General features: G+C 43.5%; 1 long non-coding RNA gene across 2 annotated transcripts in view; it reads left to right on the plus strand.

The window, feature by feature from the left end:
• LOC144378998 (uncharacterized) overlaps window positions 1-26,191 on the plus strand; it is a 98,870-nt gene that overhangs the window by 34,058 nt on the left and 38,621 nt on the right. For both annotated transcript variants that reach the window (XR_013440964.1, XR_013440963.1), the window contains exon 2: window positions 17,487-17,547. This is a non-coding gene — a long non-coding RNA (uncharacterized LOC144378998). The remainder of the gene's footprint in view (window positions 1-17,486; window positions 17,548-26,191) is intronic.

The following is a 26,191-nucleotide window of genomic DNA, read 5'->3' on the forward strand; positions in this document are numbered from 1 at the left end:
GAATGTTCTAGTTTCATAGTGTGATTCTGGTGGAATTAAACATGAACACCCCAACTGAATAGTGCATTCTTTTCAGCTTAAATCACACTTACAAACTGATCCCAAGCTATGGGTTTGCCTCTTGGGGCAGAGGTCAGTGCACAGTGGCATCAATGACCAAAAGAATTAATGAGGCTTTAATGATCTGCATGAGCTGGCTAGTCATGTAAGCTGTCACTTGTTAAGATTTCAATGGGAACTTAATCCTTAGGTCAGGATGGCCAAAAAGGACCAGCCCTTCCCTATCCAGCGGAAGTCAGACCTTGAAGGCTTAGGTCTTAGACCAAAGGTCAGTAAGAGCAAGCCACAAGGCTGGCATGGAGTCTTTTTATCTCCTCTTGTAGAAACAATGGGGCCCCTCAGAGGCAAAAAAAAAAAACACCCAGAGCCCCGCTTTGAGAGCTCTTACTAATTGTCTCACCAATATAGAATAGCCATGCTCATAAAAACCTACTCAAACCTGGTTTTAAAAAATCTTTTGCAGAATTTCAGAGTGGGTAGTAATCAATACAAAATAACATCGTTTTTGACATGAGTGGGCCATTCAAAATGTTTCTATTTCCTCCTCTCCTCTTACCACCAATTTCTTGTCTTTTTATGAAAATTTCCAAATTTTTATATCTATTTATACATAATGGTTCATGCCTCGCTCTCGCTCTCACTATGCCTTACTGTATTTGTGCTTTTATGTTCCTCTTTCTGTCTGCTTTATTTTCCTCCATATTCTCGTTTCCTTCTCTCTTTCTCTCCGTCCCCCTCTCTCTCTAACACCATACTCTCTTCCTTAGTTCTGTCCTCATTTTTTTTATGCTTCTTGCTCCTCTCCTTTCTCCCCATCTCTCTCTCTCTGTGTGTCTTTCCAAAGTTCTCTCTATGTAGGTTTCCTTACCTCTGATAATTTATCATGCCTCAACTCCTCCTGCCCACATCCTCCTCCTCAGATACCCCTTTTCCCATAATGTCCTTCACATTCCCGGGCCAATACTCACCACAAAGAAGCCAAGTCCAACAAAGAGCGCAACTGCCACTGTGCTGTCAGCCAGGGAAATGAGGTTGATTCTGATGGTGTCAGCAGCCCAGTGGGTTTCACTGAGGTTACTGGATCTGTTCCCTCAGGGCGAGTGTCTGGATGTTTAGTGGTGTAGTGCTTGGTGGTCCCCGGGTCTGCAGTGGTATAGTCCTCGGTGGTCCCTGGATCGGCAGTGGTGTAGTCCTCGGTGGTCCTCGGGTCTGCAGTGGTGTAGTCCTCGGTGGTCCCCGGATCGGCAGTGGTATAGTCCTCGGTGGTCCCTGGATCGGCAGAGGTGTAGTCCTCAGAGGTCACCAGGGGTTCAGTAGTGTAGTCATCAGTGGGGCCTAGGCCTTCAGTGGTCCTCAGGTCATCACTAGTATATTTTTCTCTTGTCTGTGAGTCATCAGGGCTGCTCAGTGGGTTCTTAGTGAAAACATTCTGGCTTGTTCCTACTCAAAAATAATCTCTATTAATGTGGATCTTTGATTGTCTTTCATCATCTGCTCTGCTTAATATTTTCAATATTTATCCTTCCCATTTATATGACTGGTCTCCCCATATAATGTGGTTGGATTTATTCAAGTTAAGGATCATCTGGTATTATAGGTTTCATTCTAATAAAATATATTCCACAAGGAATCCTCTTGTGCTACAATATGGAGTATCCAGAGCTAAGCCATAACCTTAGAAGGTCTGCTCACCAGGCTTTGATTCTGCTTTTTGCAGTTCTGGTCTTTTTCTGTGGAACACTAAACCCGATTCTTTCTCAGTGTCACTACCCCCCTCCCACTCCCATCCTCAGAATTAGTAGTTCAGCAAATTGGGTATTCTTACTCCCATGTTTGTATGTGTTGCCTCTCATCCAGTTATGTTTGGGGTAAACAAATGAGGCAGGAGCTGTGATTCATACTAGAGATTAAATTCAGGTCATGGTTTGGTATATGATTTAGAACGAGACAGTTCCTGGTTCTGTTCTGAAGCTGAAGTGCAAGATTGGAGGCAGATAAGATTCAAGGTGGTTTGGTGGTAGCATGACTAATGAGGGATTCTAAGTGTGAGCTGATTGAGATTGACAGCAGCACTGAGTTGGGCATAAGTAGAAGGAAGACATGAAGCCTCTGCACCTCCCACTGCCTCCACCTGCAGGGCATCAGGACTGGGAGTATTCATTCTTATGAATAAATGCCGCCTACATGGCATAAATTTTGGAATTTTGGGTTCCTCTGTCCAAAAGAATGCCTCCCTATCTGCTACTGATTCCCAAAATTCCGCTAATAAAGCTCAAATCCTTTATTTTTAAGGTGAATTAAAATAGGAAAACTTAAAGTGTAAATGATCAAAAGCAGATCATTTCCTTAAAGAGGGTGTGAGAAAGAATGAACAGGACCTGGGAACCCTGCTTCCCTGTGACAGAAGGTTGGGGGCAGATAGCAGGGTCCAGAACTTCCCAAAGTTCATTCACTTATTCCATAGCTTTGCTTAAGACTGGCCCTGCCTGAGTCCCAGGATGTTTTTTCTCCATAGATTCCAACCCCCATTTCTGCAGGCCCTGAGGAGCTTCTCATCTTCTCCAAAGTTAATTCACTCACCCAGCTCTGAACCCCCAAGTGGAAGCAGGAGTAGCAGGAGAAGGGTGTGGCAGAGCAGTTTCTTCTTTTCATCTCAAGAGAATTCACATGGGCTGGAAGCCGGGGTGCCTTTCCTGCCTCCTTCCCTCTACTGTGTCTCTCTTTTCTTCTCCTTAAGGCCACAGTGGCTGTGGAATTTATATGTGCTGCTGCCTAGGGAATCCAGGCCTCCTCTGTCTTCCTTCTTCCAGGGAGGAGCAGGCTGCTCCATTACTCTCTGTCAATCAAGGGAAGAGGCTCTGATAGAGTGGAGTGGCAGGGGAGAAGAGAGATGTCACAGGTGTAAACAGGCCCAGAGCCCAGATTTGAACAGTAACAGGGTATCAAGCATGTCAGCATGGGTGGCATCACTTTTTGGTGCGGAACCCTGGGTGAAAGCTGTTCTCCACACAATGTCTCAGTGTTCAGAGAGGGGCTTGGGCTTCCTGTCCACAGGTGGGAGTGGTAAGGTCAGGGTGGCCGAGGAGGGTATAAGCCAGGTCTGCCTGGGGGGCTAGTGTACGGTGACAGGAGAACTAGATGTCAGAGGGTGTAGAGCACCTTGGTCCTCAACAGAAAGGAGCGGCATTGATGAGGGGACAAAAATGCCTAATCTCAATATCTGAAAACTACTCTCTTCTCTCAATCATCATCCAAATCCTTTTCATTGGCTTATCTGCAGCACAGAAATTTACCTCCTTGTTCCTACTACTCGAGTGCTCTCACTGTACAAAGATTTCCTCAATTACTAGATGAAATTAGCTCACCTCCAGAGGTTCTGTCAGGCCTGGAATGAGAATGCCCATATTCCTTCCTTCTCTCACCTGCATCCAGGATTCCCCATGGCACTTACTCATCAGGTCTCCATAGGCTCCTGCAATCTATGAGGGTTTCTCACTTTCTTTGTTTTTCATGATGACATTTTTGGTTTTAATATTTATTTATTTATTTGTTTGTTTGTTTGTTTATTTATTTATTTATTTTAGAGAGAGAGAGAGAGAGAGCATGCACATACATGAAGGAGTGGGGTGGGAGGCAGAGGGAGAAAGAGAATCTTAAGCAGACTCCCCACTGAATGTGGAGCCCGAACATGGGGCTCAATCTCATGACCCTGAGATCATGACCTGAGCCGAAACCAAGAGTGGGATGCTTAACTGACTGAGCCACCCAGGCGCCCAATGATAACACTTTTGAAGAGCACTAGTCACACATTTTATAAAACATCCCACGACTTTGGTTTGTCTGATTTCTTATCACTCATTTGATTTCTTATGATTAAATTGGGGTTATGAATTATTGGGAGGTATACCAGAGAGATGCTGTGTCCTTCTCTGGGCCCTGTATCAGGGAGCTCATGATATCAACATGACCTATTACTGGTGATATTAACCTTGACCACTCTGCTAAGGTGGTGTCTGACAGGATTCTCCGCTGTAAATTTACTATTTTTCCCTTTGTAATTATTAAATATTTGGGGGGAGATGTTTTGATAGTCTAATTTTTTTAAGTAGTCTCTACGCTCAACCTGGGGCTCAAACTCATGACCCCGAGGTCAAGAGTCACATGCTCAACCAACTCAGCCAGCCAGGTGCCCCACAAATATTCTATGTTTGCTTAAACTTTCAGCCACTAATTTTGGTATCCATTGGTACCTCTTGGCGGCAGCAGTCGTTACTCTGGGGTTGTAATGATGTCCCTCATTCCTTCCATAGTTATTCATTGGAATTCTTCTATGGGGTAAACTTGTGTCTTCTCCCCAGTTTATTTATTCAGTTATTTGTTTATATCATTATGAACTCATAGATAATTATTGTGTTCTGGGAGTTATGGTCCAGGACTGTCACCATTTATTTTGTTGCTCAAAATGACCATTGGGAACTCTTTGGGGTTGGCCCCAGTGTCTTTTTAGTATCCTCCATCCTCTTTTTATTTTTTAATAGATTTTATTCATCCATTTAACACACACAGGGAGAGAGAGAGGGAGCACAGCAGGGGGAGCGGCAGAGGGAGAGGGGGAAACAGGCTTCCAGCTGAGCAGGGAGCCTGATGCAGGGGCTCAATCCCAGGACCCTGAGATCATGACTTGAGCCGAAGGCAGATGCTTAACTGACTGAGCCACCCAGGGGCTCCCCTCCATAGTATTTTTGAAGTATTTTCTTACATTTGTCATCACAAGATGTTCTATGCTCGTTTTGTATTTTCTCTGCCTAGGCCCTAGAATCAACAGTTTCTCCATGTAACTCTGGTTCTGCTTATTAGAGAATAGTATTTAGAAACCAAGATCTGGGCACTAGGTGTGCTCATTGCTAATTAGATGTTGCTACTTCCAGTACATCAAAGAAGTTAGAGCTAGGAAAAATATGTATATATACTAGCTCATGCTAAACACATACCTGTATTTATTTCCATATTATCTATCTGCATATATATTAAACATAAGTATGAATCCATTTTGATAACCTCCAGCTACAGTCCAGCAACACAGAGTTCATTCTAGCTTCTCCCCTTCCCTTATTTATAATTTCTTTCTCTGACATAGCTTGTAATATTTGCAATATTTCTTTCTCTTTTTTTTTTAAATTCTGTTTTTAAGTAATCTCTACACCCAACATGGGGCTTGAACTCACAACCCTGAAATCAAGAGTCGCATGCTCCACTGACTGAGCCAGCCAGGTACCCCCACAACATTGCTAGTCCTTATTTATTCATCCTTATTAAACAGATGGTAGTTTCAGAATTGCTAATCCAGACTCATGTGAGAAACAAATTTGCCAATGAGAATACAGTGTTTGTGCACAGTTCTTTCTGTTTTTAGCTTAACAGTCATAACGCTGCCTTTCAAAGTTACTTAGGTCAGCTCCTTCCCCATCCCATTCGATGTGATTCATTTGTCAGAGTCTGCATTCCACCTCTCCCCCCACACCCTGGTTGATTTGCTAAATTTCCATACAGTAAAATTTACTTTTTGTAGGGTACAGTTGTATAGATTTTGATAAATGATAGAATCATGTCTTCACCACACTGAAACATTTCATCACCCTCCAAACCCTTCCTGTGCTGTTCTTATGAGTCAGCCCTACCCTGATTACCCCAACTCCCAGATTTTGGCAAAACAGACCTGGTTTCTGTCCCTATAATTTTGCTATTTCCAGAATGTTGTGTGATTGGAATTATACAGTCTATGGCCTTGTTTTTACTATAATCTATATATTATCCACAGAAATAATATTTGCAATTATCAGTCAAGAATAAACTATTTTTGAGGGTATTATGCTAAGTTAAGTCAAGCAGAGAAAGATAATTATCATATGGTTTCATTCATATGTGGAACATAAGCAATAGCACGGAGGAACGTAAGGGAAGGGAGGGAAATCCAAAGGGGGAGAAATCAGAGAGGGAGACGAACCATGAGAGACCAGGAAACAAACTGAGAGTTTCAGAAGAGAGGAGGGTGGCGGGGAGGGGATAACAGGGTGATGGGTATTAAGGAGGGCACGTGCTGTGACGAGCACAGGGTGTTATAGGTATCTAATGAATCATTGAACACTACATCAAAAACTAATGATATACTGAACAGTGGCTAACTGAACATAATAAAAAAATAATAAAGAAAAGAAGCTGTAGATACACACTAGGATTCAGGGCAGGCAATTAGTATTACAATATAAGTCCTCCTAGTAAAATTATGGTGAAGCACACACACAAAAAAAGAATAAACTATTTTTCTTGCATATGCTTTTGAATATGGTATTTTGTATGAAAATTATCATAAATATATTTTCTTGAGTATATTCTTGACTATAAAACATTTCATAAGCAACAAGATATTCTTTTTTTTTTTAAGGTTTATTTTAGAGAGAGAACCAGGAGGAGGGGCAGAGGGAGAGGGAGAGAGAAAATCTCAGACACTCCATTGAGCGTGGAGCCTGACATGGGGCTCGCTGGGGGGCTGGATGCAGGGCTCCATCTCACGACCTTGAGATCCTGACCCTGAGATCATGGCCTGAGCCAAAATCAAGAGCTGGACACTTAACCGACTGACTACGCAGGTGTCCCAGCAACAAGATATTCTTTAGTCTCCTTTGTGCCTGTCCCCAGTCTGTAGCTATGGCAGGAGGGAGACATGTTGATTTTTATTTATTTATTTATTTATTTATTTATTTATTTATTTATTTTTACAGATTTTATTTATTTATTTGACAGAGACACAGCGAGAGAGGGAATACAAGCAGGGGGAGTGGGAGAGGGAGAAGCAGGCTTCCCGCGGAGCAGGGAACCCGATGTGGGGCTTGATCCCAGGACCCTGGGATCATGACCTGAGCCGAAGGCAGACGCTTAATGACTGAGCCACCCAGGCGCCCCAGACATGTTGATTATTATTTAAAGGCAAGAAGAAAATTTTTCTTCTTGAATTAATCATTTTATAAATTAATCATTTTATAAATTAATTTTAAGAAAATTGCCCATAGCTGTTGAATGAGGACCTCCTTGAAACAGGACTTCTGATGAAAGTGACCATGGTGACCATGGGTTGTGGAGAAGGGGATTTTTTAAAAAACTGCTAGGCAGAAGTCCACTTCTTCTTGATTGAAATCCACTTTTCTTCTTGATTCCTATTTCTATGTTTTTGTGGTCTTGGATTTGTTTCTTTGCTGGGATATTACAAGAGCCTCTGAATTCCAATCCCTACTGGATGCCAGCCTCTATTTTCTGCTCACTCAGGCAGAGTGTTCTTGCTTAGAAAAATATTTTTTTAAAGATAAAAAATATATATATATTTTAGAAGATTTTATTTATTTTACAGAGAGAGAGTGCACAAGCAGGGGGAGCGGCAGGCAGAGGGAGAGGGAGAAGCATGTTCCCTGCGGAGCAGGAAGCCCGACGTGGGTCTCGATCACCAGGACCCTGGGATCATGACCTGAGCTGAAGGCAGACACTTAACTGACTGAGCCACCCAGGCGCCCTGCTTAGAAAAATATTTAATCCCACAATGCCTTAAAACAATCTGTTGACTTCCTGTTGAAGGAAATCTCACCTCCTTGATGTGGCATCTAAAACCACACAGTTAACCTTCTGGCTTCATTTATTTCCCTGTGCTGTCCTATCTGGTCCCACAGCTCTTTTGACCATTCACTGGCAGTACCACACCTCATCTTGCACGAGGTGCTTGCTTGCCTGACATTTCCCCTTTTCCTCCTTGTAAATTCCTGCCAACTCCTTATAATCGAATCATAGTCATCTTCTTTGTGAGTCAGCTCCCTGCCTTGGCCAACTTTATATATTTTTTCCTGGGCTACTTTAGTTAGTAGTACTTGATGCACTGGCCTAAACTTGCCTGTCTGCAAGTCTTTTTCCCTTAATAAATTGTGACCTATGCATTCATCCTTGTCTCCCCAACTTCTCCAGGAAGCTTGTTCTCCCTCTCCCACTCCCCCTGCTTGTGTTCCCTCTCTCGCTATGTCTCTCTCTGTCAAATAAATAAATAAAATCAAGATTTTATATTTTATTCCTGGGGAGCAGGGAGCCCGATACGGGGCTCGATCCCAGGACCCTAGGATCATGACCTGAGCCGAAGGCAGATGCTTAACGACTGAGCCAACCAGGCACCCCAAAACTGTTTTGTTTTTTTTTTTAAGATTTACTTGCTTACGGGAGAGAGAGAGTATGCAAGTGGGAAGGGCAGAGGGAGAGGGACAAAGAATCTCAAGCAGGCTGAGCACAGAGCCCGACGTGGGGCTCAATCTCACAACCCTGAGATCATGACCTGAGCCAAAAGCAAGAGTCAGATGCTTAACCCACTTCACCACGAAAGCGCCCCTAAAACTGTTTTGTTAACAGTGTTATAAAATGTACATAAACAGCTTTGGCCCTGTTAAGAAGGCTCTGGCAAAGATTCAGACTTTAAGAACCATAGAAATTGAAGAGACTTAGCAGGGTTAAATTAAGGCTAATGATTCATTTCGTAGCCAGGAAGGGTTAGTGGAATGTGTGTGAGGAGCAGGTTGCACCAGAAGCCTTGACAAGGCTGTGGCCTTCAGCAAGCAAGGTGCTGACACATGGGTGTTGTGTCCCTGCTCTGAGGCCTGGTTTTGCAGGCGCTGCCCTTGCAGAAACTGGGAGCATGGTCTCCTTGCCTGGTACTCCTCTGGGGGCGGGGGAGCCCACAGGAGACAAAGGTGGCAGCTCACACCTGTCTTTTCAGTAGAGTCCAAGCCCAGGGCAGACATGAGTGACCAGTGAATGTGGTCATGCCTAGGGATAGCCCCATTAACTGTTAAGTCCTTCTCTACCTTACAGCAGCCCCACCCTTTCATGCTCTAAGCTCCATTCGTTTTCTCATTGTGCAACACAAATCTGTGAAGTCCAGTACCTGCCTTCCCCCATCTTCCCCGATTCAATTCTTCCATCAGCCCAGAGGCCTCAAGGGAATGGGGACAGGACAGGGAAGAAAATGGGACAGATATAAGGTCCCTGGATGTCACTCTAGGGATTTGAGAGCTGAGAGGATACAGGAAAGAGAGGTCTTTGGAATACAAGGAACCTCTATTCACAGCAATATATAAACACTAACACATAGAGTCTGGCTCCCACATGTATTAAACACATTTATTTAATAATTCAGTCACAGCTACAGCCTCCTTTTTATGGTCTGGAAAAAACAGGGGAAGGGAGGATGGTAAGAGCTGGGAGGAGCAGCCTGGGAGCTTATGGGGGACACTCAGGCCCCCAGTCATCCAGGTCAGCTCCCTCCCTCCCCCTGACGTGATGCTTCTGCCTTCAGGGCTAGTCGGGGCCACATGTGTCTCACAGTCAACTCCACGACTGCAGAGGGAGAGCAGTCTCCTCTGGACTCAGTCACAGACCTGTCGTGGACTCCATAATGGCTGTGAGGTGGAGACCAAGGTTGGAGCCATGGGGGTGGTAGAGATCTGTGTTGAAGAGGTTTCTTAGGCCCAGAGAGTTTCTCTAGAAAATAAAAGGATGAATCATTTGAGTTATGCCCCCTCTTCCAGTGTTCTCCAGTCCCAAGCATCCTCCTTTCCTGCCGGTACTCCTCCTCCCCATGGCTTTTTTTGGATCCCATCTTCTTCTCATCAATTTTCTCTGAATACGTCTTGGCTTTTCTGACCATCTAGCTTGCTGTTTCTAACCTGCTATTTCTGGGCCTTGTTTTGTAACTCCTGATTTCTCATTCCCTATTATCCCTACAGTGACCCTCCTCTCTCTACTGTATTTCCTTCTTCATTTTCCTGCTCTTTTTCTCAGAAAAAGAGTTTCCTTGGGGCACCTGGGTGGCTCAGTCATTAAGCGTCTGCCTTCGGCTCAGGTCATGATCCCAGGGTCCTGGGATCGAGCCCCGCATTGGGCTCCCTGCTCGGCGGGGAGCCTGCTTCTCCCTCTCCCTCTGCCTCTCCCCCTGCTCATGCTCTCTCGCTCTTTCTGTATCTGTGTCTCAAATGAATAAAATCTTAAAAAAAAAAAAAAAAGAGTTTCCTGTACATCAGGCACTCACAAGACAGAAGAGGAGCCCAGTGAAGAGAATCACAGCCATTGCAATGAAGACTAAAGTGATTAGAGCAATTTCCCATGGCCTGAAGTATCTGTTAGGTTTTTCCTCATTCCATGGAGGGGCAGTGCTTATGCTTGTGACATTGGAGGCACAGCTATTGTGTTAGTTCCACTGGATAGTGTGGTTGGTCCAGGATGGGTGGTTGTGATGTTCTCACTGGATGGTGTGGTAGTTCCAGGGGGGTTGGTTGTGATGGTCCCACTGGATGGTGGGGTTGTGCTGGGGTGGGTGGTTGTGACAATCATCCCACTGGATGGTGGGGTTGTTCCAGGATAGGTGGTTGTGACAGTCATCCCTGTGGATGGTGGAGTTGTGCTGGGATGGGTGGTTATGATGGTTGTCCCACTGGATGGTGGAGTTGTTCCAGAATGGGTGGTTGTTACAGTTGTCCCACTGGATGGTAGGGTTGTTCCAGGATGGGTAGTTGTGACGGTCATCCCATTGGATGGTGGGGTTGTTCCAGGATAGGTGGTTGTTACAGTTGTCCCAGTGGATGGTGGGGTTGTGCCAGGATGGGTGGTTATGACTATCATCCCACTAGAAGGTGGGGTTGTTCTGAGATGGGTGGTTGTGATGGTCGTCCCACTGGATGGTGGGGTTGTGCTGGATGGGTCATTGTGACGGTCATCCCACTGGATGGTGCAGTTGTTCTGGAGTGGGTGGTTGTGACAGTTGTCCCACTGGATGGTGGAGTTGTGCTAGGGTGGGTGGTTATGATGGTTGTCCCTCTGGATGGTAAGGTTGTTCCAGGATGGGTGGTTGTTACAGTTGTCCCACTGGATGGTAGGGTTGTTCTGAGATGGGTGGTTGTGATGGTCGTCCCACTGGATGGTGGGGTTGTTCCAGGATGGGTGGTTGTTACAGTTGTCCCAATGGATGGTGGGGTTGTGCCAGGATGGGTGGTTATGACTGTCATCCCACTGGATGGTGGGGTTGTGCTGGGGTGGGTGGTTATGATGGTTGTCCCTCTGGATGGTAAGGTTGTTCCAGGATGGGTGGTTGTTACAGTTGTCCCACTGGATGGTGGAGTTGTGCCAGGATGGGTGGTTCTGACTGTTATCCCACTGGAAGATGGGGTTGTGCCAGGGTGGGTGGTTGTTACAGCTGTCCCACTGGATGGTGGCGTTGTTCCGGGGTTGGTGTTTCTGATGGTCTCACTGGATGGTGTGGTTGATACAGGGTGGGTGACTGTAGTGTTAACATTGGAAGTTACAGCATATTAAGAAAGGATGACTTGTTAGTTCCTTTGGAAACTTTTATTTTGTAACTACAACTAATAATAATGATAATTATAATAGCTATCATTTATTGAGTGGTCACTATGCATTGTGTCCAAGCATTGTCCTAGGTGCCACGCATGAATTAGTACTTCAGATCCTTACAATACTTCCATGAGTACTTCAAATCCTTACAATAATCCCATGAGGGACTGTTATTACTCACATTTATAGATAGGGAAATTAAGGTTTAGAGAAGTTAAGCAATTAGTCCCGAGTTAAAAGAGCTAGCAGATCATGGAATGGGGATTTATTTATTTATCTATTTATTTATTTATTCATTCATTCATTCATTCATTCATTCATTTTAAGTAAGCTCCATGCCCAACATGGGACTTGAACTCACAACCCTGAGATCAAGAATCACATGCTCTACCGACTGAGCCAGCCAGGTGACCCAGAACAGGGATTAAAACTAAGATTGTCTGACACAGAGCCAGTTCTTAGGCCATATACTATTCCACATCCTAGATATGGGGGAGTCACATGACCTGGGTCATAGGAGGATGGTATTATTCCTCCTCCAACTATACGTGATACTCTCTAGATAAAGAATGTAAAAGAGAAAGTTAATAGGACCGTGTATACATATTGAGCTGCTCTCAAAATAGAATTGTACCCTTTTTCTAGAAGAAAGATAATCAAAAGGGAATCAGTTTGGGAAGGGATAGTGATGGGCATTTTTACTACTATCAGGTAATTTTTATGCATATGAACATTTGGGAACCATCCATGAAGGGATCCCAAAAGGACTTGGTACTTAGTCTAGCAAAGAACTAGCCACGTGTAGCTCAAATAGATAAGATATCCTAGGATTCAGGAAAGGCGCTAAACCTCCTTGGTTAGTGAGTTAGAGTTAATGTGAGTCCATGCCTTTCCCCTCTATCTCATGACTACCTCTACATCCTGATTTTCCATCCCAATAACAACTTGGTCTCCCATATGCCTATATGTACAACAACTCATCTATGGCCTTGTTCTTCCACAGGAATTTAGATGTTCTTCTCCTCACCCTATCCATGTATTCTTCTTTTTTTTTTTCTTCAGTGTTGTCTGGACTAACGTAAGAATTGCAAATTTAGATTTGGGGGAAGAATCTGAAAACCTTATGTTAATGCCTCTAATTAGGTTTAGGGTTAGAGTTAAGAGAGAAACTAAGTGAGAAATTAAGATGAAAACCTGGCTTGTGGAGAGGGAATAGATTTATTTTGTGTTATTCAAGGGCATAAAACAAATGAACCAAAGCTATGGTGGGGCAACTTCTAGAAAAAATTAAAGCAATGCAAGTATGGAATAGTATTTTTCCTGTCATGTTCAGTTAGAGGCTTGGAGACTGCTGTCATAGATATTGGAGATGGATCCCTGCCTACTGTGGGTGGTCAGACATTAACTTTAAGATCTCTGTCAACTCTAATGCATCTCCATTTGAGATTGATTTCTGACAGAGGAAATAGGCCAGTCTTCTGGGCAGAAGAACTGCTATTGGGAAAAGAATGGAGAATAAATGCTGGGTTGAATTGGAGAGAATAGAGCCTTTACCTCTTTTTGGAAAATGGGAACTAACAAGACAGAGTGTGCATCCCAGGAGTTGTCAAAATTTTCCCCAAACTCTACTCAAACTCCAAGAATATCCTTCTTTAAACGAAATCACTCACCATTTCCTAAAAGTAGAAGAAGGTGAAACAACAGCCAACATGCAAAGGAAAATGTTTTTCTCTTCATCTTGAGATAATCTGCCTGTGAAGCCTAGAAAGGAGGGCTCCTGAGTCCCAGATAAGACTAAGGCCTAGAAGGAAAAGGAAAAACAAACAAACAATGCAGGGTCTTGAGAGAGAAGAGGTGGAGATCTGAGGCTGGAGGGCTGGGAGTTTGCATCTCCAAAGAATGGGTCCTTAATCTGAAGAAGACCACCAAGAAGGAGGACCTGGGGCTGCAGAGTGGGGATGCTGGTGCCTGGCCCCTTGGGCTTCCTCCATAGAATGTCACCTCTTTATCTTTCAAAGGAAGTCTTTATAGTATCATCTGGGCTGGGCAGGGGCAGGATATGTCGCTTGTTGTTTTTCCAGCTATAGGCAGAATACTTGAACTCAGAGAGAAGGGACAGAGGTCAGGACGGTACATGAAAATGGAGAATGACGTGATCCCATTAGGCAGGGCCTGAGGAGGAGCAGGAAGTAGGACAGTTCAAGAGGATCAAGTTGTCAAAGTGGAGGGGACCCACCCTCTGAGGCAGAGATGGGGCTGAAAACCTGTTCTAACTCAAGACCTTGTTTCCTGGATGAGAAGTCCTGAGTGCCTGGGTGAGAGTGAGGCTGGAAGGAGGCCTTCATGAACAGAACTTAGCAGGAAGAACACATAAAGTAAGATTTAATGTGAATGGGAACAGGGGGCTGGACCTCTGGGAGCTGCTGAGCATACAGTAGGCGTGTAAAATACATCTTGAATGAGGGGGGAAGAGAGACTCAAGGATAGACTTTGGAATCTCTGGGGCATGGGAAGTAGGGGGTGGAAGGAGTGGGGCTGTGGGCTGTTGGGGAGATGAGACCAGTGGTATATTGGCATCAGTGCATACCTGTCGGCAAGCGCCATAAATTTTTAAAATTTCAGCAGTTTTTGCAACTCAGCCATCATTAAACATTAAATTAGCTTACAGTGAACTAAATTATATTTAAAACAATGGCAAAAGTACTCAAAACTCATTATTTCCCAATTATTTTACTATATTTACTATTATCTATGTTCATGAAGTTATGTACATCTATTGTATCTGTCTAGTGGAAATAGTATATAATGGTGTCTGCACATCTCTTCTCAACCTCATGCTCAGTGATGTCACATTGATAGCCTGAAATCAGCCATGGTGGGAGCATTTGCACCACAGAAAACTGGTTGTTAAATATTCACCAGTACACACACTGGATAGGACCTACAGGGAGTAATGACAACTGGAGAAGAATGTTCCTGCTTCTAAACCCCTTCATAGGGGTATTCCTCACTTATTTTTAAAGAATTCATAGGAACTTTTATACCCTCGGGAACCTCAGCTGCTTCTTCTCATCAGTGCTGTGTGCTGGATAAGCTGAATGATCGAGGAAAACATGGCCAGTATGCTGGGGAACTGAGGGCTTGCAGTACAATTTTGTTTAGACACTTGGATGAGGCCAACAGAAATGACCCAAAGACAGCTGAACAAGGAGAATAAAACAAAGATAGTAGTGAGCTAAGGGGACTGGCAGTTACTTCATCCACAGCTCATGGCAAACAAATTGGGAATAAACCCTATGGAAATTTTAATTTTACACTATATATAATCAAAACAAGCTGTCTCCACTCCCTCCAAAATCTGGCAAGGCTTCCTAGGAGAGGAACCATTTCAGATCATTTAGACATTTGGGTGAAAGAATATTCATGGCATATGAAGCCTGATGGAAGTAAGGTGACAAGCAGGAGATGGTTAGGGGTTAGGGTTAGGGACAAATATTTAGTGATTGCCCACTATGTGCTGGACATTGTACCCAGTAAACAAAACAGATAATTTGGGTTCTTTGAGAGCTTACATCCTAAGATATGAAAGAACTGTGAATGACTGAGTCCTAGAAGCTGGAAGAGAATGAGCTATGGTAGAAAATGAGGTGTTGAGTGGGGAGGGGTCAGGAATCTAGATTCTAGGATGCCCTACACTTGGAAGTTGATCTGCCTGTTGTCTGCAACGGGAAGTTCCATGCAGGGGATGGATGAGTGGTGTGGTCAGTAACATGTTGGTACTGGGATCTCAGCACTCTGCACTAAGGGTAAAAGTCCTTATAATACTTCTAAATCAGAAATTTGTTTTTTCCCTCCTGAACCAATTGGAGTTAGAGAACTTGTCTTACAGTACAATCTTGCTCACTTACTAGCCCTTTTTCTGAGTTGCAGTTTTCTCGTTTACTTAATGGGGATTATAATCTTGACTTCTTGGGTTGTTGTGAGGACTACATGATGGTATATGTAAAAGCACTTAGCACACTGCGTGGCACAGGCAGTCACTCAGAAACAAAGGACAAGAGCAAAACAGACAAAATTTAAAAATGCTTAAAAGATAAGCATTTTTCGGCGCCTGAGTGGCTCAGTTGGTTAAGCAACTGCCTTCGGCTCAGGTCATGATCCTGGAGTCCCGGGATCGAGTCCCGCATCGGGCTCCCTGCTCGGCAGGGAGTCTGCTTCTCCCTCTGATCCTCCCCCATCTCATGCTCTCTCTCTCTGTCTCATGCTCTCTCTCAAATAAATAAAATCTTTAAAAAAATAAAAGATAAGCATTTTGTCTGGATACCACATACATTAATGAATTTTTATTCCTTAGAGTGTCTAGTCATTCTCTTCTTAGTCATATGACATCTGAAGAAGACACAAAAGAAGAAAAGAAGACTTCTCAAAGACAAAGTCACGTTCTGGAGGGTACTGGAATGACCTGAGCACAGGGAGAATGGGAAAGCAGCTGTGTTGAGTGCAGTCACTGTGCCCATTCCTACCCCTCTTGAGGGCCAGCAACCTCCTTGATCTTGAGATGCTGAGTTATGGGGTGAGTCCAGAGAATACGTTTATTTCAGGTCATTTCTAAGCCTCATAAATTGTGGTTATCTTTCCAAAAGCACGCTCTGCTTGAGCTGTAGCCTTGTCGGTCAGATATTGAGAGGCTTTCCTTGGTTCTGTTCTTGAGCTACGCCATCACCTACGGCCATTCCCTGGGAACATCCTGGTCTCCCATCTTGACTCACTCCCCATTATAGCTCTTTGTCTTCTCCTCCATGATCCCCTCCTTTCATTATAATGTCTCCCATTTTCCAGTGGCTGTGGCAATGCCCTCTTCAGTGACTTCCTCTGAAGCCTGCCCTGTGGTTGTCACTAACATGACTTCTATCATGGTCCCATGTCTGTGGCTTCTACTCTGACCCCCTCTGTGGATACTTCAAGACTCATTCCATGATCATCTTCATGCTTGTGGCTCCATTCATGGCCTGCCTTAAAGCTTCCTCATGAACCAAACCAAGGGCCCCTCCATAGCTCTTTTTATTGTTGAAACAATAACAATGTTCTCTAACCCCAGTTGGTTCAGGACAATGGACCCAGGCCTAGGTCATGGATGTAATATATGCTAATGTTTCTCAGGAGCAGAAGAGTATCCCTCTAAAAGGAAAAAATGTAAATACTTTAAGAAATTAATCCTTCTCTCCCATTTCATAGCCTACCTGGTTGACTAAAGTCACAGACTTTTACTTTTTAGAAAACCATTTTAAAAAAATCTCTTCTCAGGGCGCCTGGGTGGCTCAGTCCTTAAGCGTCTGCCTTCGGCTCAGGTCATGATCCTGGGGTCCTGGGATCAAGCCCCATATTGGGCTCCCTGCTCCGTGGGAAGCCTGCTTCTCCCTCCCCCACTCCCCCTGCTTGTGTTCCCTCTCAGGCTGTGTCTCTCTCTGTCAAATAAATAAATAAAATCTTAAAAAAAAAAAAAATCTCTTCTCAACTTCTTTACTTCCTCTGTGTCCCTCTTTGTATCATTGTTGTGTTATTCATTATTTCTCTCTCTGAGAAGATGGCAAAACAAGCAAAAATCAAATAAAATAATGACCTTACTGTGCCTACGAATTTTCATTTATTATGCTGTACCAATATGGTAGAATTCACAAAGCAAAAACAGTCAATCTCCAAATATTCAGAGGATGGACCCCATCAAAGTACAAGAATCAGTCATTGTATTAACTAAAGAAATGTGTGTTTGGGAGACTAAGAGTAATCTGGAAAAGCCACAGTTTTGAAATTCATCATATAACCTTGCAGTTAAGAGCATGGATTCCTGAATTTTAAAAATCCTGGGTTGAGTTCTAAGTCTGTTGTGTGCCCTTCAGTAGGTTACTTACCTGTCTATGCCTCCTTGTATATGAAATGTGAATAGTGTCCTTGTATATGAAATGTAGATAATAATAGCACATTTTTTTTTCCTACAGGATTATTGGGAAGATAAAATGAAATAGCACATGTAAAATACTCACACAGTCCTGGAACAAAGTAAGTGCTTTATAAACATTACCTGCCATGATTATTGCTATTACATCTTGGTCTTAAATAAGAGAGTGCCAGCACATTTAGGAGATTAGTAGATGTGAGTCTGTATGTAATGCTGTCCAGATGGAATAGTTTAAAAGTAAAGAAACCATTTATGGTCCAAGTTGTCTTCATCATTTATACCTCGCCATTTTCCACATGTTATGTAAGGTAATCTCTCCATAACAAAAGATATAAAATAAAAATTCAGAACAAGAGGTAAATACACTGGAATAAGACAGAAAGTCCTGGTGAATATCTGAATGCAGATTGCAGTCTGAGACTGAATGCCGCTCTCTCAACCCCAAGGAGGAATGCTGGAGAGCCAGGGAGGCCTGGCTGAGCTCTGCAAACTCAGCACTTCATCAGAGACTGTTTTGTCTCCCATCCTCTCTAGTTTATTCCTGTTATTCTGCCTTGATATGGCCACAGGCTCTTGTGTGCCAACCTAGTTCAGCTCTGCTAAGAAGATACAAGCACAGTTTCACCCCCAATGGGGTAGAAACGTTAAAGGGCAAGGACTGTGCTCTTGGAGAGCACAACTGAATTAAAGGGTAGAACCCAAAGGGAAGCCAGTGTAGAACACTTAATTCTCCTCTCCTTTGCACCTAAAAAGGCCCCCTTTGGTGCTAAATTTTGGGAATCTTAGAGTTTTGTTCCTTCTATTCCCTGTCTCTCATTCTCCTAGACTCCAACCCTCCCTCCCCTCTCTATTTTTATCTCCTTTCTCCATCTCTCTTTTTGTTTTCTGCTTTACTCTTCCTACCTTGTCTCTATAAGATTCAGTGCTTTCTGTTTGAGTGTCTTTTTTGGTTTTTTTTGGTTCCGACAATCTTCAATATTTATTATTTCTAACTATGAAAACTTTAAATGATACTATTTCCATGCATTCCACACATACACCCTAACCTGTGATCTGTTGTCACCAATGCCTCCTCATTAACCAGTGGCAAATACTCGGCAGGTAAAATCCAAGTTCTACTAACAGAATGACAGCAGCTACAGCTGAAGCCAGAGAAATGAGGATGTGCCCCAGGCCATGAATATCTTGGCTTTACCACAGTCACTGGAGTAGGGCTCAAACTGTGTGTATAATGGAAAGGACCTGGTCTGCTTCATGGGTGTTTTCAGTGAATCCAACAGTTTCAAGGGTAGATACTACTTCACAACTGCAGTGACTAGGGTAGAGGCAGGTCCCTGGGCCATGGTTCCTGAAGCAGGAATGGTTGCGCCTATCTCAGTGAGGGTCGTGCTCAGAGCAGAGTGTGATGTTCCAGCCACAGGAATACAGTTGGTGTCTAAGACATAGGTTCTAGTGCAGGTTGTCCTTAAGAAGCAGTGTTCACACTATTCCAATGGGGGCTCTTGCCTTGGCCAGAGAAGGTTTTTGTCTTCCAGGGCTGGTATTACCTGAGACAGAGCTTGTGGTGACTGAGATGGAAGGGGCTGTCTTTTCTCATGACGGTTGGACGTGGACTTAGGGATGTGCTTGCTCCAGTGATTGTCTGCTCAATCAGAGGTTGATGTTCCTTTGTCAGTACTAGATGATGATCCTCAGGCAAAAGTTGTGGTTCCTGTTCTGATCATAGTGCTGTCTGGGGTAAGGAGAGATGTGCCCAATCCAGGGTGGTTGTGTCCTGGACAAAAGTGGTTGTGCTTGTTCCCACCATGGCTATGTCCAGGATTAGGGTGGTTATGCCTCTTTTGGTAATGGTTAAACTTTGGACTGGAGAGACTGATCCTATTTCAGCAGTGGCTGATTCTTGGGAAGAGGTGATGGTACCTGTTTTGGAAATAATGTGAATGGGTTGATGGTATATGGGATAAGGATGATGTGCCTGATGCACACGTGGGTGTGCCTTGGTGGAAGTTGTGACAGTTCCCATGTGCTTAGGACTGTGTTAAGATGGTTGTGCCTATTCCAAGGGTGACTGCACCTTGAGCAGAAGTTTCTATACCTGTCTCCAAGGCTGCTGATCCTTGAGCAGAGGTGGTTGTTCCTTTTCCAGTGATGATGGTGCCTGGATGAAGGTGGGTACTTTGGACACTTGAGTTCTTATGCCTTGGGCAAAAGTGATACTTGTTCTTGTGCGGTTGTGTCTTGGTCAGAGGTGGTCATTTTTGTGTTAGTGCTGGCCTTACCTGAAATAGGAGTGTCTGTCTGTTCTAGGGCTGATGGTCTCTGAGATGGAGATGACTGATGGTATGTCAGTGGAGGCCGAATTCGAGCAGTAGTGGTTGTGCCTATTTCCTTAGTGGGTGACGCTTGGAAGGAGGAGATGGTGCCTATTCCAGCAATAGTGGTACCTGAGACAAGAGTAGATGTAGCTGTTCCAGAAGTGCTTTACCTTGCACAGAAGTGCTCGTGCCCACTTCAGTGGCAGTGGCGTCTATGTCAGTCGAGGTTGTTTCTATTCCAGTGTTGATTTTCTCTGAAACAGAAATACTAGATTTTGTTCTAGGGTTGGTGGTAACCAAGACAGGGGTAGTTGTGTATGTCCCAGTGGTGACTATGCCTTGGGCAGAAGTGGTTGTTTGCATTTCATGGTAGCTGCTACTCTAACAATGGAATGTGAGGGGGGAAGGAAGTACCTGCTCTGATGGCAGACAGTGTTGGGGTCAATCTCAGTGCCAGCGCGGGAGGAGGAAGAGACTCCAGTTAGGGAGACCGGGAGCAGCGCAAGATTGGGGGGGTCATCTAAAACCCTCATCTTCATTCAACCTAAACCTTTTCTTTAAATTTCCCCCACCTTTCTTTTTTTAATTAATTTTTTTTAAAAGATTTTATTTATTTATTTGACAGAGAGAGACACAGCGAGAGAGGGAACACAAGCAGGGGGAGTGGGAGAGGGAGAAGCAGGCTTCCCCCCGAGCAGGGAGCCCGATGCAGGACCCTGGGATCATGACCTGAGCCGAAGGCAGACGCTTAATGACTGAGCCACCCAGGTGCCCCTCTTTTTTTAATTTCATTTGACAATAGAGATAAAGAGGCTACATGTGAGCTAAACTAGTCTATAATGATTAAGACTTAAAAATCATTGAATTCCAAGAGGGATGGGAGTCAGCTAAACGTGCAGGCCCATCAGCTGGGCTCACACAGGAAGCCAGTTTGCTTCCCCCTCGGACTAATTGCATTCATGTCACCCTGGAGGTGGGCATCTTCTGGGATTATTAAGGGTAACAATTTGAAATTAGACAGCATTTGTGGAAGAAATATTATCACTTGCATTGCCTTTAGATGTGGGCCTTGTACTGATTTGGACTTGAGGATGAATTAAAACTAGGATCTTCTGGTTCATTATAAAGCATGCATCAATCAGCTTCTTCTATCTGCCCCCTGATCAGGCCCATGGCTGGGGGAGATGAAAATGGATTTGCTTTAAGAGAATAGCATTCCATTGTATAAATATGTCACAATGTATTTACCCATGCAAATGTTAATAGACTTTGGATAATTGCCAGCTCAGCACTATTTTAGGTAAAGCTGCTTTGAGACATGTCTTTTGGTGGACAAAGGCATTCATTTCTGTTGGATATAGTTACTCAGGATTAGGATTTCTGGGTCATAGGATACATGTGTGTTTAAGTTTAGTGTTGCCATTTTCTCCAAATAATTGTATCAGTTTATACTCCCACTAACAATGTTTAAGAATCCAGTTGTTCCCCATCCTTGCCAATACTTGGTATTATCAGTCATTTAAATTCGACTCATTTTGGTATATCTGTGGTGGTATCTTGCTGTGGTTTTAATTTTCATTTCTCTGATAAAAAATAATATTGAGCACCTTTTCAAATGTTCACTAAGCATTTTGATATACTCTTTTGTTAAATACTTATCTAATCTTCTGCCCATTTTTAATTGCCCTGTTTTGTTTTTTTTTTCTTATTGATTTGTAGTACTTTTTATATTCTGGATATATGAGTCTTTTGTCAGATGTAAGTATTACAGTATCTGATCCTATATTTGGCTTTCCTTTTCATTCTCTTGCAGATACATTCTGATACTGGACTTCAATGAAGTCCAAATCATCAAACTTTTCTTTATAGTTAGTGTTTTTTTGTGTCTTACTTAAATATCTTTGTCTACCTCAAAGTCTCTTCAAAGACTTTTTAAGGATTAAATGATGTATTTAAAGGCTTCTGGGACAGCACCTGGGACATAGTAAGCATTAAAAAAGAAAACAACAACTCCATGAAAACTAAAAGAACAAATAGGAAAACAAGTAAGCCTGTGGTCCTGATAATATATTTATTGCATGCTTTTGTTCCTTAGAGATGTGTGGTAGCATTTATAGCACCCTGAGGAAAAAGGGATGAGAAACACTGACCATGACTTGGATGGTGGGAGATGGGAGAGAAAATGTCCTGAGGATGATCACTATGATTCCCTACAATAGAGTCTGAGACTCAGGTAGAATTCAAGAAAGCTTTACCTTGAAGTAATCTCCAAGCCTGGTAATGCTGTGCATCTCCTCCAAACCCAGTCTCTGCTTGATTTTTCCCAGTGTTGGTCAAGGTCTCTGAGATCTTTTTGCTGGTCCTTTTCTTGATCTCTAAACTTACTCCTTGAGAACATTTTTATACTCCATTTAATTTTTTTTTAAGTAGGCCCATGCCCAACATGAGGCTTGAACTCACAACCTTGAGATCAAGAGTCGTATGCTCTACTGAGTGAGCCAGCCAGGTGCCCCTATACTTCATTTCAATCATTCTGTGATCATTCTTTTCTTCTCCTCTATGATGCCCTCCCATGCTTTCTTTTTCCATAATATTTTCTAATACATTATCCAGTCTATTATAGTCATAGTCTATGACTATAGTCTATGACTATGACTGTGACATAGTCTATGACTATAATAGACTGGATAATAGTCATAGACTATGACTATAATAGACTGGATAATAGTTTTTCCATAATTTTTTCCATAATATTATCCAGTCTATGGCCATAACCACCTTGTCCTGCTGTGGCTTCCTGGGGCCTTCTTCTGTGGCCCACTTCATAGTTTCCTTAGTGGCCTCCTCTGTGATCCATTTCATGGCTATTGTAATGGCCTCCTCTGTGTCCATGACTCCTGCCATGATTGATGCCATAACCACTCCCACAGCTGTGGCTCAATTCATGGCCCACTCTGTGTCCAAAGCCCCGTGCTCCTCCATGGACCAGTTCATTTTCCAGGCTATGGAACAGGCCAGAGTCCAGACCAAGGCCAACGCTATAGTCATGAGGGTAGTAAGTGTCACTATTTATCAGGGGGAAGGAAAAGTCCCTCTAAAGGAGAAAAAAAGAATATTATAAAATTAATTTCTCTTCTCTCTTATCAGCAAACTTATCTCTTATCCCTTATCTCACTTTATCATCTCTTTCACCATTGAATTTTTACTTCTAGAATCATCGATTTTCTCCTCTCTTTACCATCTTTATTGTGTCTTTGTGTCTCTCTTTGTTGTTTCACAATCTTTCTGAGTAAACAACTTTCATTGTCACTTCATTTTTTCTTAAAGATTTTATTTATTTTTTAAAAAAGATTTTATTTATTTATTTGACAGAGACACAGCGAGAGAGGGAACACAAGCAGGGGGAGTGGGAGAGGGAGAAGCAGGCTTCCGGCCGAGCAGGAGCCTGATGCGGGGCTCGATCCCAGGACCCTGGGATCATGACCTGAGTGAAGGCAGACCCTTAACTGACTGAGCCACCCAGGTGCCCTATTTATTTATTTGTTTTAAGAGATAGACAGAGAGAGAGTGTGTAAGGGGGAGGAAGGAGAGGGATAAGCAGACTCTGCATTGAGTGCAGAGCCCAATGTGGGGCTTCATCCTACAACCCTGAGATCATGACCTAAGCTAAAATCAAGAGTCAGTTGCTTAACTGACTGAGCCACCCAGGCACCCCCCTTGTCACTTTATTAGTACAACCTTTGCAGTACATCCTTTGCATCATGGTAAGGTTATGTGCTGTTGGACTTTCGAGACAAAAGTCAATCTACATCCCTATGTGAAATTGTGGAGACTCACTTAGAAGACAGAGCCATTCACTCTATTAGTCAGCTAAGGAAGCTGAGGACAGAGAGTATTCATATAGAGCCTTGAGATTATAGGCATGGACTCCAGGATCAAACCAACCTGGGTTAGAGTCCCAGATCTGCCCTGTACTACATGTGCTGGGACAAATAACTAAGATCACAGAGCTCCAGGCTCCTCACCTATAAGGTGGGTATTATATTCCCACAGGACTGTAGAGCAAATTAAATGAAACGACACATTTTAAGCACTCAGCTCTGGGCCTAGCACTTAGTAAAAGCTCAGTTAATTTAGTTCTCATTATCTGTTGATCTTGCACATAAATTATAAGGTAATTTAGTAAGTCATTTCTGGATGATGGTCTTCATTTTGTACCCTACATATGGAGGTAGGCTGAAAATTCTGAGCTAAAGAATGCTAGTGAATTGACTATATTATGCCAGCCTTTGGCTGCAGCATGTGTTGCATTTGCTTATCCACTTTTACCAGTGGTATACTAGTGATCATTTAACGCCTGACTCTCCAGAGGGAAACAGACATGATTTGTAGCATTTGCTGGTTTCTAGAATGTAAATACTTCCACCGCAGAATTTTTAAGCTACCAGTGTGGTATCACTGAACTCAGAGCTGGGAAGAGATGCACAGTGTCTTGTGAGGCAGTATGACCTACATCCAGCCCTCCACAGATTTGTACCCTGAATCATTCCTTACATGTGAGCTTAGTGACAGAAACTATAAGAAAACGGGAAAAATGTAAATAAATTTAAAAATCAGAATAGGAAAAATAAGTATCTGGAGAAAGAGCAAGACCAGAAAGCAGAGATACAGTGGGAAGTCAGAGAGTGACCAGCCCAGACAAAACCAGGATTTTATTTATTTATTTATTTATTTATCTATTTATTTATTTATTTATGAGAGAGCATGCAAGTGGGGGGGGGAGGGGCAGAGAGAGAATATCAAGCAGACTCCATGCTGATCATGGGGCTCAATATCCCAACCTTGAGATCATGACCTGAACTGAAATCAAGAGTGGGACACTTAACTGACTGATCCACCCAGGCACCCCTCCTGCTTTCTTTCTTTCTTTCTTTTTTTTTTTTTTTTTTTAAGATTTTCTTTATTTGACAGAGAGCGCGAGAAAGCACAAGCAAGGAGACTGGCAGGCAGAGGGAGAAGCAGGCTACCAGCTGAGCAGGGAGCCCGACACAGGACTCGATCCCAGGACCCTGAGATCATGACCTGAGCCGAAGGCAGGCGCTTAACCGACTGAGCCACCCAGGCGTCCCCCATTCCTGCTTTCTTTCTGTATTTCCCTCCTGTTCTCTCTCAGATTTAGTGAAATATTTTGACATTGCCTGTCTAGCAGCTAAGCTGAAGAAAACCAAGGTAGACTATTTATCTCTACCTGTGCAAAACTATCAGAGGCCAAGAAGTGTCCATGGGTAACTGGTGCTAAAATTTGCAATGGAAATCAGTAAGCAGAGTGAGGGCCTAACGAGCCCTTACTCCCTGGAGATTCTTCTTCCAGTGCTAAAACAGTCTTACTTTCAGATTTTGTTTAAGAAAACCTTCTGTTTTCCTCCCCTTTCACAAAATATCCTTTCACGTTAGCCCCAATTTTGTGTATTTCCTCCTCTTTTTCTACTTTACTTTTATCACTTTCCCTGATTTAATCATTCTTTCTGGTCTTCATAGCATGCTACATGATTCTTTTCCTCCTAGCACACCAACTTATTCTCCTCTCTCATTCTGGATATCCTAATAGCACTGTTTACATGAATTCTTCTCCCATTCATAATATACCTTCTTAGCAGGATCCTCTGTTAACTCAGCCTTGATACTCACCAGCCAAAAACGCAGTCCTGCTAATGGTCCAATACCTACCCCGACTGCAGACAGAGAGATGAGGATGATGCCCCAGGGCTACAAATATCTACTTGGCTTCGTCGCATGTTGGCATTTGGCTCATGGTAACTGTGTCCGTGCCCGTGGTGACTGAGTCTATTTTATGTGAAGTGTACTGCTTCCAGGAGTGGTGGTTGGCTCCTGGGTAGATCTCATCCCGGTGTTCCTGGTATTTGGAACAGAGCTGATAGATGGTGCTCCAAAAGTGGATGTGCCCAGGTCCGAGGTATTTGGGTCCAGCTCAGGGGCAATATTCCTGGTAGCGGGGGATATGGAGTCCATTGCAGGGGCCATGGTGACAGACATGGGGGTGGTTGGTCTGGTTCCAGTGGTCCTGGTGCCTAGGAAACAGATCACATGATATGATGCATTTATAGTGACAATAATTGAAGAGGAGGCAGGTGTACTTAGAGCAGAGGGATTGATCTAACACACTAATGGTGGTGGTGGTTGAGAAGAGCTGTTGTGGTGGGAGGAGAGATGGTGGAAAGTGATTCACCTGAAACCATGAGGGCCTCAGAGAGAGGTGAGTGTCTTAGAGAAGAGGAGGTAGGCTATGTCCACTGGTGGTGCTGGTGATGCTGGAGACTAAGATTGAGGAAACGTGACTGGGATTGATTTATTCAATTTTAGAAGTGATCAGCCAAATAGGGAGGGTAGGCTGGGATAAGAGATAGGGTCT

The sequence above is a fragment of the Halichoerus grypus genome, chromosome 9 (genome assembly GCF_964656455.1).
Source record: "Halichoerus grypus chromosome 9, mHalGry1.hap1.1, whole genome shotgun sequence".
Classification (NCBI taxonomy): domain Eukaryota; kingdom Metazoa; phylum Chordata; class Mammalia; order Carnivora; family Phocidae; genus Halichoerus; species Halichoerus grypus.